Below are 11,875 nucleotides of genomic sequence, written 5' to 3' on the forward strand. Positions count from 1 at the left end.
GACTTCCTTTTGATTTTACAATTCGGTAATGTTGGAAATGCACAGAATATCCCGTATCTAAGGTGGTTGCTCCTGACTTACCCCTTCCAATATGAACAAACCCATGAACATTATTTGGGGGTACTTGTGTCTAGCCATTCACTCATTGAATGCATTTGTTCACTTGTCTCATTTATTCAGCAGGCTTTCCTTCCTCCACTTGACTGAACTGCTTGTTAAGGTAAGCAGCAGCCTTCATTTTGCCAAAGTGAGCGATCAGTTTCCCTCCTTCGCTAGCCCTGCTGGCAGACTTGGACTTACTCGCTCCTTTGCTGAAACCCTTACCTTCTAAAGGGAACACCAGGTTTCCTCTACCTCACTAGCTCTTTTCTCTCTTCGTGGATGCTTTGAAATGTGATGTGATGGGAGTCTGGAGAGAAAGCTGCCGAACACAAAAGAATCCCTAGGTCCTTTGATTTTAAATGTCTTTTTGTTGATGTGTCACGTTTTCCAGTTAAACTTCCCCTTGACCTAGACCCCTGTCCAGCTACCTGGTTGATAAGTTCATTTGGGTGTCTGAAAGGCATACCAAATTGAACGTGTCCTCCGATCTTGTCTCAGTCTCATTTGGTAGCTGTTACATTCACTCAGAATTGAGTCGATAGCGTCAGTGGCGGCGTCCACCGTCCAGTACTCATGCACACAGGCCGTTCTGTTCCCAGTAGCCTGTCAGATCATGGTGGTAGTTTAGTTGCTAAGTCGTGTCTGACTCTCTGCGACCCTGTGGACTGTAGCCTGCCCAGCTGCTCTGTGTATGGGATTTTTTCAGGCAAGAACTTGAAGTGGGTTGCCATTCCCTTCTGCAGGGGATCTTCCCAACCAGGGATCCAACCCAGGTCTCCTGCATTGGCAGGTGGATTCTTTACCAACTGGGCTACCAGGGAGTCTTGTCAGATCATAGTACTGCTCAAAACCCTCAAGAGACTCTTCTTTCCTGCCTCAGTAAAATCCAGATTTCTTACTCTGGCCTGCAAGACCCAGTAGCACCTGCTTGGGCATCCTCTTCTCCTCCCCTCAGTCTGCTCAAGCCATATCTACGTCCTTGCTCTTGCTTTGATCAAAGTTGTTCTCTCCAAAAGCCTTTGTTTTCACTGCCCGATCTAACCTGTTTCTTTACTAGGTTTTTTTCAGACAGGCTTTCCTGACTTCTCTTTTTTCATTTATAGCGATGATTACGACCTGAAATGACGTATTTTTGGTCCCTAGGGACTTGGTCTTGCTTGTGACTGTCCTCAGTGCCTAGTAGGCTGTAGAGGCACAAATACTGGATGAACAGATGGGAAAGAAGTTTAATTGACTGTCATTTGCCGGACATTGCTGGGGCTCGAGGTGAGGAACGCGAAGACATGGTGACTCCTGCCAGCTATCTAGGATTTGCCTCCTGGGGATAAAAACATACAATCTGGAGTGGGCAAGAACATAAGTCTGGCAGGCCAAAGTTTCTGCCATAGCTTTCCACTGTATGACCTTGGTTAGAGTTACTTAACATCTAAGTGCTTCCCTTTCTTGGATCTGAGTCAAATAATGGAACAACCTCTGTTTTTAAAGAGTTTAATGTGTTAGTTAATACATATAAAGTAACGATAGTACAAAGCGAGGTCCCCATTTTCTTAGGTAACATAATATGTGGTCATTCTGTTAACTATGACAAGTTTTAGTTTGGCTGTCTGAAAGGGATTTTAATCATTTCTTTACAATGTAATTTTTTCTTTAAATAAAATTCACCATTTTAAAGTGCAGTTCAGTGGTACTTAGTATATTCACAAGGTTATGCAACCGTCACCACTATTCTGGAACGTTTTCATTACCCTAAAAAGACACTGCCTATTAGCAGTCACTTCTCACTCTCCTGACAGTCCCAACAGACCCAGCTGTCTATAGATGTGTTTATTCTGGACATTTCATTGGTATCATTTCGTATGTGCCCTTTTGTGTCTGACTTCTGTCATTTAAGTTACAAACTGCTCAGTTGTGTCTGACTCTGCGACCCCATGGACTGTGGCCTGTCAGGCTCCTCTGTCTATGGAATTCTTCAGGCAAGAATACTGGAATGGGCTGCCATTTCCTCCTCCAGGAGATCTTCCCAACCCAGGGGTAGAACCTGCGTCTCTTGCATCTCCTGCATTGGCAGGTGGATTCTCTGCCATTGCACTGCTTGGGAAGCCCGTGTGTTTAAGGTTCATCGATGGCACTTCATATTTTTTATTTAAGTGGCTTTGCCTTATGTGGATATACTACATTTTGTTTATCCATTCATCAGTTGGACATTTGAGCTGTTTGTGCTTTCCAGCTATTGTGAATAAAGCTGCTATGAACATTTGCATGTACGTTTTTATTTATGTGGACATATATTCTCTTGGGTATGTATATACGTACATATGTATACCTTGGAGTGGCATTGCTGGGTCATACATAATCCAACTTTTTAAGAAACTGCTGGACTATTTTCAAAAGCAGCTGTACTGTCTTAACATTGTTATTAGCAGAGTATGAGGATTATCACTTCTCCACATCCTTAACAATACGGTTTGATAATAACTAGCCTAGTGGGTGTGAACTAGTATCTCACTGTGGATTGATTTGCTTGTCTTGTGATGGCTAATGATGTTGAGCATCTTTTCATGTGCTGACAGACTTCAATGCCGTATTAAGGCAGATTTGTATCTGTATGAGAATATTCCTGAAATTGTACTTGTAGGCTCTCAGGGTTTCTACAGAGTAGAATTCAGCAGTAAAGAATCCACCTGCCATCCAGTAGGCAGTGGAGATGCAGGTTGAATACCTGGGTTGGGATTTCCTGGAGGAGGAAATGGCAACCCCTTCCAGTAGGAAAATCCCATGGACAGAGGAGACTGGTGGGCTACAGTCCATGGGATTGCAAGAGAGTTGGATTCTTGCCTGGAGAATCCCATGGACAGAGAAGCCTGGTAGGTTACAGTCCACGGGGTCACAAAGAGTCAGACACAACTGAGCAACTTCACTTTCACTTTCTTTCAGAATTATTTCCATCCCCTCAAGGAATTGAGGGCCCCCAGCTTTAATTTTGTTGTAGTCGAAGGGAACAGAGTACCCAGGTGCTTCTGAGGCAGGGGTAGTAGTAGCTTGCAATGAATAGTGGAAATGTGGAAGGAAAAACCCCCAAACAGGAAAGGATGTGCAAAAGTGGCCTTTGTGAACCTCAAGTCCCACATCTGCTCCTTACCTAGAGCGTAACTGGGTAGGGACCTTTCTAGCAGTTTAAGCGTGGAGGCTTTGGCTTACGTAGCCCACAGGCTCAGAAGTTGGTAAGCCTGCCGGGTCTGGACCCCACCTGGAGGGGGAAGCTCACCTCAACCATTTGGGACCCATCCAGACAGCCAAGGTGTGCTGAGCAGCCCTCAGGTACCCTTGATTTCCCACTTCGTTCTTTTGCGTTTCTCTTGCTGTTCTCTGCCTGGGATACCCTTTCTTGTCTCCTAATGTCCAAGTCCTTTTGGGACTTAGAACTGTATTTAAGATGATGGTCTCTAACTATAAAATACACATCAACCAGTCCATCCTAAAGGAGAATCAGTCCTGGGTGTTCATTGGAAGGACTGATGTTGAAGCTGAAACTCCCAATATTTTGGCCACCTGATGCGAAGAGCTGACTCATTTGAAAAGACCCTGATGTCGGGAAGGATTGGGGGCAGGAGGAGAAGGGGATGACAGAGGATGAGATGGTTAGATGGCATCACTGACTCAATGGACATGAGTTTGGGTAAACTCCAGGAGTTGGTGATGGACAGGGAGGCCTGGTGTGCTGCGGTTCATGAGGTCACAAAGAGTCGGACACAACTGAGTGACTGAACTGATACTGATGTTCACTTTTAGAGAAATTGGAAAACAAAAAGAGAAGAACTTGGGAAATTCCCTGGCAGTTCAGTAGTTAGGACTCAGGCTTTCACTGTGGGGGCCTGGGTTCAGTTCCTGGTCTAGATACTTAAGATCCCGCAAGCCACACAGCACAGCAGTGTGCCCCCACACCACCACCACCAAAAAAAAAAAAAGGAATTGTTGATCCCATCATCCAAATAAAACCAAAGGCACCTACCTCAGGTCAAGTACTGTACTTGAAAACAATCAACCATCACTGAGCTCCCCTCCTTTAATATATGGAACAAAGCAGGTTTTCCCCCAAATATATTTAGAAGTACAGAGCATATCAGGATCAAACCATGTATATATAACGTTTTATTAGTTTGCCTGCGTTGGGTCTTAACTGGCACACGGGATCTTCGTTGCATCATGTAGGGTCCTTTGTTGGGGTGCGGGGCCTCTCTCGTTGTGGCACAAGGGCTTAGTCCTCCAAAGCGTGTGACATCCCGGTTCCCTGATCAGGGCTAGAACCTGCGCCCCCTGCATTGCAAGGTGGATTCCAAACCACTGGACCACCAGAGAAGTCCGTTGTAAAATTTAGTAATGTTTTTTCCATTCAACATACCATGAACTAAAACTGCGGATACATTGTAAAGATTTTCTACAACCAGGAAGTTTGGAAAATAGAAAGTGAATTAACTCAGGCCAACATCAAAACCGCTACAGTTCTCCCTTTTGTATACTTAATATCTAGTTCTTTTTACGTATATATTAGATAGTGAGTGAAGTGTCTCAGTCGTGTCTGACTTTGCGACCCCGTGGACTGTGTAGCCCACCAGGCTCCTCCGTCCATGGGATTCTCCAGGCAAGAATACTGGAGTGGGTTGCTATTTGCTTCTCCAGGGGATCTTCCTGACCCAGGGATCGAACCTAGGTCTCCCGCATTGCCAGCAGACACTTTAACCTCTGAGCCACCAGGGAAGGTGGTGGATACCTTAGATACTTCTAGTTTATTTAAACTCTTGCCTCTATGAGTAAAATGGTAATCATGGTACCCACCTCACAGGGTTGTGAGGAGGATTAAATGAGATGAACAGAACGTAGTCCCTGCCCCAGTGAAGCTCTTGGCACATGGCTGGGAAGAGGGGTGAAGAATCAGGGATGGACCTCATGCTCAGGGACATGAAAGAGAGGAGCGGTGCAGTGTTGCAATGGTCAGGAGTAATGTTCTGCAGCAGCGTCTCAGCCAGACACACTGAGACGAGGCAAGCCACTTCACCTCCCTCAGCCTGTTCCCCTTTGGTTTCCTGTGAGAATTGTTCCACATGCACATTTATCTTCGTTGCCATTACCTTCTCCAGTGGACCATGATTTGTCAGAAGGAGATCAAACCAGTCAATCCTAAAGGAAATCAACCCTGAATATTCACTGGAAGGACTGATGCTGAAGCTGAAGCTCCAATACTTGGGCCACTTGATGTGAAGAGCCAACCCTGCTGCTGGGAAAGATTGAAGGCAAAAGGAGCAGGGGGCGGCAGAGGATGAGATGGTTGGATGGCATCACCTACTCAGTGGACATGAATCTGAGCAAGCTCTGGGAGACAGTGGAGGACAGAGGAGCCTGGCATGCGGCAGTCCACTAGGTCTCAGAGAGCTGTACATGACTTAGCAACTGGACTCTACTTCCAACTCCTTCATTTTCTCTTTCCTGTTCCAGCAGCTTCTCACATTCTTCCACGAGGTGGCGCCCAGACCCTGGGCCCCGCAGCAGGAGCAGACGCCCTAGATGTTAGTCGATCTCTCCTGATTTCTCTTTCCTTTTTCCTTCTCTTTCCTTCTCCCTCCATCCCTATCTTTCTTCAGGTCGGTGAGACACTAGATTCAGTGCTCAGAGGCTCTCTGGAGGGTTCCAGAGCTTGAAGAACAGCTCCAGGGCCCTGGCAGCTCACCTAGTCCATCCCAAGTTGTAATTCTTTTGCAGCCAGTCCCTAGCTCTCTCCAGTTCTCACTTGCATACCTTCAGTGACAGGAAACTCGCTACATTATGAGGCTTCTGTTGTGCAAGGAATCCATGTAACAGTCAAGCACTCGAACTTTGAAAATAAACCCAGCTGGGTTCTAATGTCCCAGTTTTGCTCTTTGCTCAACGAGTGATTCAAACCCTTGCTGCTTTGTTTATGAGTGAATCACCAGGGCCTGGCACAGGAAAGGCACTCATATGGTAAATAAGTAAATGAGCAACGTCAATTGTCTTCTGCATCCAGTTTCTTCACCTGTGAAATGGGTTCATAACAGTATTCACCTCATATGTTTGCGAAGAATTAAGGCAATCGGACCTGAAACAGGCTTTTTCCTGGCACATAGTAAGTATCTATAATTATTTCTTTCATTTTCTCTTTTATTTCCAGTATCTGTGCTCCTTTTATCTGAAAGTTGTCCTTTAGAGCTCCTTTCAGTTTCCTTGGAGCCACGAAGAACATTTGCTCACTTCTCCAAATGCTTCAACTCTCGAGCCACGTGTGCCTCATGTGTGCCAAGCACTTGGGTTACTACAACAAAGACTTGATCACGGAGTTTTCTTTGGGCGTGTTTTTGTCTAGCCATGGAAAGAGACGATGAAGCGACAGTGAGTGCTCAGTGAAGCTTTTGAATGAACAGTAGGACTCATCCCAGAAAAGTCACATAAGCAGGTGAGTATAGATCCAGGATTTGGATCCTGTCTGATCACACAGCCTGCCCCTTAACCCCTCAGTCCTGTCTGTCATCCATTCGCTCTGGAGGATGCTGGAGCCCGTGGTTCATTTCCTGTTCCTGAGCACTCCACCGCCACCACTGTGACGTCATGGCTATTATGTGGCTTCTCATCACGTGTTCCCCGTCTCTCCCATGTCGGAACCATATTTGGCTCTACTGGAACCCCACGTGACTAGCTGGGGGTAAGGGTGGCACCTCCACCTCCAGGGGGGGCTCTGATGGCTTGGACCAGGCAATGCCTCATCCCTTTACAGTCAGTCACAAAAACAGACACTACCTGAGCCAGAGTCAGGGATCTGCCAAAAGAAGGCAGCAGCGGGGGCTTGCCTGGTGGTCCAGTGATTAAGACTGCTTTCCAAAGCCGGGGGTGTGTTTTGGTTCCCTAGTTGGGGAGCTAAGATACCACAAGCTTCACTGCCAAAAAAACCCACAAAACATTAAAAAACAAAAGCACTATTGTAACATTCAATAAAGTTTTCTTTTAAAAAAAGAAAAGTACAGCTTTCAGAGGAGAGAAGCTACTTTTTGCTTCTGCAGAAGTATTGGGCAGGATATGGTTGCCTGCAGAGTGTACTGAGGGGATGTGAGAGTTGGAGGTGCAGCAGCTCTTCTGCCCAAGGAGGATCCCTTTTGAGGATAAAGTCAATATACAGAGGCAGGCAGAGCCTAGAGACTTCATTGAGAAATAGAACTCAGTCTGTGTTTTTTATTAGTTACTATTGTATAGCAAATTACCCTAAATTTGACAACTTAAAGACAGCAAACATTTATTATCCCACATGGTCAAGAGTTGGGAATTTGGAGAGCCTAAATGGGTGTGGTTCTGTTTCAGGTTCTCAGGAGTTTATAGGAAGATGTTGGCTATGGCTGCACTCATCTGAAGGCTTGACTGAGGCTGAAGGATCCCTTTCCAAGATGACTCACTTACATGAATGTTGGGAGGAGGCCTCAGTTGCTCACCAAGTAGACCTTTCCATGGCACATGGCTCCCCCACTCCCACCCACCCTAGAGAGCAAGGGAGGACCAACCATGCCTTCTAGAACCTAAGTCTCTCGAGTCGCATGGTTATTTCCATTTTTTACTGTCTTCTAGAAGCAAGTCACTTGGTACAGCCCAGACTGAAGGGGAGGATCATTAGGTTTCCTTTGAAGGGAGAGTTGAAGAATCTGTGGACCCGTTGGCTTTTTTTTAGTGGAGACGTTTTTTAAAAATTGAAGTATAGTTGATTTGCAGTGCTGTATTAATTTCTGTTGTATAGTAAAGTGATTCAGTTATACAGATATGTATATGCATACTTTTTCATATTCTTTTCCATTATGGTTTATTACAGGATACTGAATCTAGTTCCTTGTGCTATGTAGGAGGACTTTGTTGCTTATCTATTTCATAGGTAGTAGTTTGTATCTTGGAGAAGGAAATGGCAACCCACTCCAATGTTCTCGCCTGGAGAATTCCAGGGATGGCGGAGCCTGGTGGGCTGCCGTCTATGGGGTCGCACAGAGTCGGACACGACTGAAGCAACAGCAGCAGCAACAGCAGCAGTTTGTATCTGCTGATCCCAAATTCCTCCTGTACTCCTCTCCCACCCCTTTGCCCCTTTAGTAACCTTGGGTTTGCTTTCTATGTCTGTGAGTCTCTTTCTGTTTCATAAATAAGTTCATGTCATATTTCAGATTCCACATGTAAGTGGGGCTTCCCAGGTGGCTTAGTGGTAAAGAATCTGCCTGCCAATGCAGGAGACTCAGGAAACACAGTTCGATCCTTGGGTCAGGAAGATCCTCTGGAGGAGGAACCAGCAACCTACTCCAGTATTCTCGCCTGGATATTATACAGAGGAGCCTGGAAGGCTACAGTCCACGGGGTGGCAAAGAGTCAGACACAACTGAGCACACACACACGTCAGAGATGTCATATGGTGTTTGTCTCTTTCTGATTTACTTCACTTTGTATGATAATCTTCAGGTTCATCAACCCTGAATATTCATTAGAAGGACCAGTGCTGAAGCTCAAGCTCCAACACTTTGGCCACCTGATGCAAAGAGCTGACTCATTAGGAAAGACGCTGATGCTGGGAAAGATTGAGGGCAGGAGGAGAAGGGGACGACAGAGGATGCGATGGTTGGATGGCATCACCGACTCAATGAACATGAGTTTGAGCAAGCTCCGGGAGGGGTGAAGGACAGGGAGGCCTGGCGTGCTGCAGTCCATGGGGTCACAAAGAGTCGGACATGACCGAGCAACTGAACGGCAACAACAATGTTGCTGCAAATGGCTTTCTTTCATCGTTTTTATGGCTGAGTGTATCCTATCATATACATGCACCACACCTTCTCTACCCGTTCATCTGTCAATGGACATTCACGTTGTCTCCATGTCTTGGCTGTTGTAAATAGTGCTGCTATGAACACTGGGGTGTGTGTATCTTTTTGAATTATAGTTTTGCTTACATATGTGCCAGGGAGTGTGGGAAATCTATTTTTAGTGTTTTAAGGAGCCTTCGTAGCATTGACCGTAGTGGCTGTGCCGATGTACATTCCCACCGACAGCGTAGGCGGGGTCCCTTTTCTTACGGACTGCTTTTAACCCACCACTGTAGTGATGCCACTTGAGCTGCTCAATCAAGCGCACACCTGAGGATCCACCCCTGATGCGTGAGTTAGGCCCTTCTCCTTGTTGTTGTTGTTTTTTAGGGAGGGGCTGCTGCTCTGGGCCTTCCTTGCTGTGTGCAGCTTCTCTCTAGCTGCGGTGAATAGGGGCTACTCTTCGTTGGGGTGCATTGCTCACTGCGGTGGCTTCTCTTGTTGTAGAGCAGACTCCGGGTGCGGGGTCTTCCGTAGTTGAGGCGCACAGACTTAGTTGCCCTGCAGCATGTAGAATATTCCCAGACCAGGGATCCAGTCTGTGTCCCCTGGATTGGCAGGTGGATTCTTAACCACTGGACCATCAGGGAAGTCCTCAAATTCTCCTTGTTGTTGAAGCCACTTTGGGCTGGGTTTTATGATCCCAGCAAATCAAAGAGCCCTGGTTAGTACCTCTGGTGCCTCATGGGAAGAGCTTTTGTCTGCCTCGTCTCCTTCTCCAGACCTGTCTTTTCTGACGGTGTCCTTCTTAAATGCAGCGATAAGAGCTGGTCCCAGGCTCCAGGAGAAGTCCTTTATTCTGAAACAAAGTACATGCCGCAGTTCCATGGCCACTGGTGAAGATGGATGTGGGAAAACGCATTGCTCTGTTGACTCGTGATCCTTCGGATTCATTTCTCCACCAGTGGCTCCTGCTAAAACATGCCTTTTCCATCCACAACCTGCCCTTAGATACTTGGCAACAGTTTCCGAGTCTTTCTGAGTCAGGCCCCTTTGGGAGGAGAGAGACAGAGGAGTCCCTCCCATGGAGACTGTCAGTTTCCAAGGGGAACAAGCTCTGTGTCCACCTTCACCCTGCCTTGCCATGTGAACGTGAGCAGGTGCCTGCATCTCTCTGGTTCTCAGTGTCCTCCCTTAAAAAAGGAGGTGAAGGTTACACCAACATGTCACAACCTGCTCCAGGATGTTCTTGGCTCCCTTCTGTCCAGAGGAGACATGAAATTTAAGAAGCAGCCTCACTCAGACAATCTGAGTCTTGTGCAGTCAGTGGTATCCTAGCAGAGATAAAGGCATACACTCTATGCCCTTTGCCATCTGCCATCTCATTTGATCCTCCCAGAAGCCAGTGAGGAAACAGGACCAGACAGACCTGCAGGACAGATATGGTCTCACCTCCAGGGCCTGGGATAAAATAGCCGCTGTGGGTTATTGAGTACTTTCTGCTGACTGTGTGCCAAGTACTTCATGTATGATCATTTTGTTTCACTCTCACGTCAGCCCTGCTGGGTGGTTACTATTATTAGTCCCTTTTCCAGATAAGGACCCTGAAACTCAGAGGGGTGACGTAACTGTCCAAGGAAAAGGAAGCAAAAGGAAGCGGTGGAGCTGAGATTCAGAGGCGGCTCCAGCGTCTCGGAGGCTGCCTGTGTTTTCCATCACACAGCACTCCCTCTTGGTGTTGACAGGAGCACAAGGGTGGGAGTGGGGTGGGGCAGAACTCGGAATGCAGACTTGGGATCGCAAGAAACTCTGAACACTCACTAGTTCTTCACAGTGGAAACTGACACAACATGGCAAAGCAACTAGACTCCAATAAAAGTTAATAAAAAAATAAATAAATTAGCTATCAGTTCAGTGTAGTTCATTTCAGTTGCTCAGTCGTGTCCACCTCCTTGTGACCCGATGGACTGCAGCACGCCAGGCCTCCTCACCCATCAGCAACTCCTGGAGTCCACCCAAACCCATGTCCATCGAGTCAGCAATGCCATCCAATCATCCCGTCCACTGTCGTCCCCTTTTCCCCCTGCCCCCAATCCCCGCCCCTAGCATCAGGGTCTTTTCCAGTGAGTCAGCTGTTCCCATCAGGAGGCCAAAGTATTGGAACTTCAGCTTCAACATCATTCTTTCCTATGAATATTCAGGGTTGATTTCCTTTAGGATTTACGGGTTTGATTTCCTTGCAGCCCAAGGGACTCTTCAAGAGTCTTCTCCAACACCACAGTTCAAAAACATCAATTCCTCGGTGCTCAGCCTTCTCTATAGTCCAACTCTCACATCCATACATGACCACTGGAAAAACCACAACCCTGACTAGAGATATATTATACAGCATAGAGAATACAGCCAATAGTCTAAACTAACTTTACACAGCGTATAAGCTATACAAATTCGGAATCACTATGTTGTACACCTGGAACTAATATTAGACTGCAAATTGACTATACCTCACTAGAAAAAAGGGTTTCCCTTGTAGCTCAGTTGGTAAAGAATCTGCCTACAATGCAGGAGACCTGGGTTCGATTCCTGAGTTGGGAAGATCCCATGGAGAAGGAAATGGCAACCCACTCCAGTATTCTTGCCTGGAGAATCCCATGGATGTAGCCTGCCAGGCTCCTCTGTCCATGGGGTCGCAAGAGTCAGACACGACTTAGCAACTAAACCACCAGCACCCCTAAAAAAGGGCTTCCCAGGTGGCGCTAGTGATAAACAACCCGCCTGCCAACGCAGGAGACCTAAGGTATGTGGGTTCGATCCCTGGGTCGGGAAGATCCCCTGGAGAAGGAAATGGCAACCCACTTCAATATTCTTGTCTGAAGAATCCCATGGGATAGTGGAGCCTGGCAGGCTACAGTCCATGGGGTAGCAAGGAGTTGGATCTGACTGAA

The 11,875-nt window shown here is 46.8% G+C and overlaps 2 long non-coding RNA genes across 2 annotated transcripts; both read left to right on the forward strand.

Moving 5' to 3' along the window:
• The first annotated feature begins 85 nt into the window (after positions 1 to 85).
• Positions 86 to 2,359, forward strand: LOC147377407 (uncharacterized). Its single transcript, XR_015137672.1, has 2 exons — positions 86 to 220; positions 1,246 to 2,359. It is a non-coding gene; the product is annotated as an uncharacterized LOC147377407 (long non-coding RNA).
• A 3,924-nt stretch (positions 2,360 to 6,283) lies between these two features.
• LOC147377408 (uncharacterized) lies at positions 6,284 to 9,085 on the forward strand. Its single transcript, XR_015137679.1, has 2 exons — positions 6,284 to 6,565; positions 8,593 to 9,085. It is a non-coding gene; the product is annotated as an uncharacterized LOC147377408 (long non-coding RNA).
• The last annotated feature ends 2,790 nt before the right edge of the window (positions 9,086 to 11,875 follow it).

This window comes from Bos grunniens, chromosome 2 (assembly GCF_055505025.1).
Source record: "Bos grunniens cultivar Pamir isolate PY7600 chromosome 2, Bosgru_T2T1.0, whole genome shotgun sequence".
Taxonomy (NCBI): domain Eukaryota; kingdom Metazoa; phylum Chordata; class Mammalia; order Artiodactyla; family Bovidae; genus Bos; species Bos grunniens.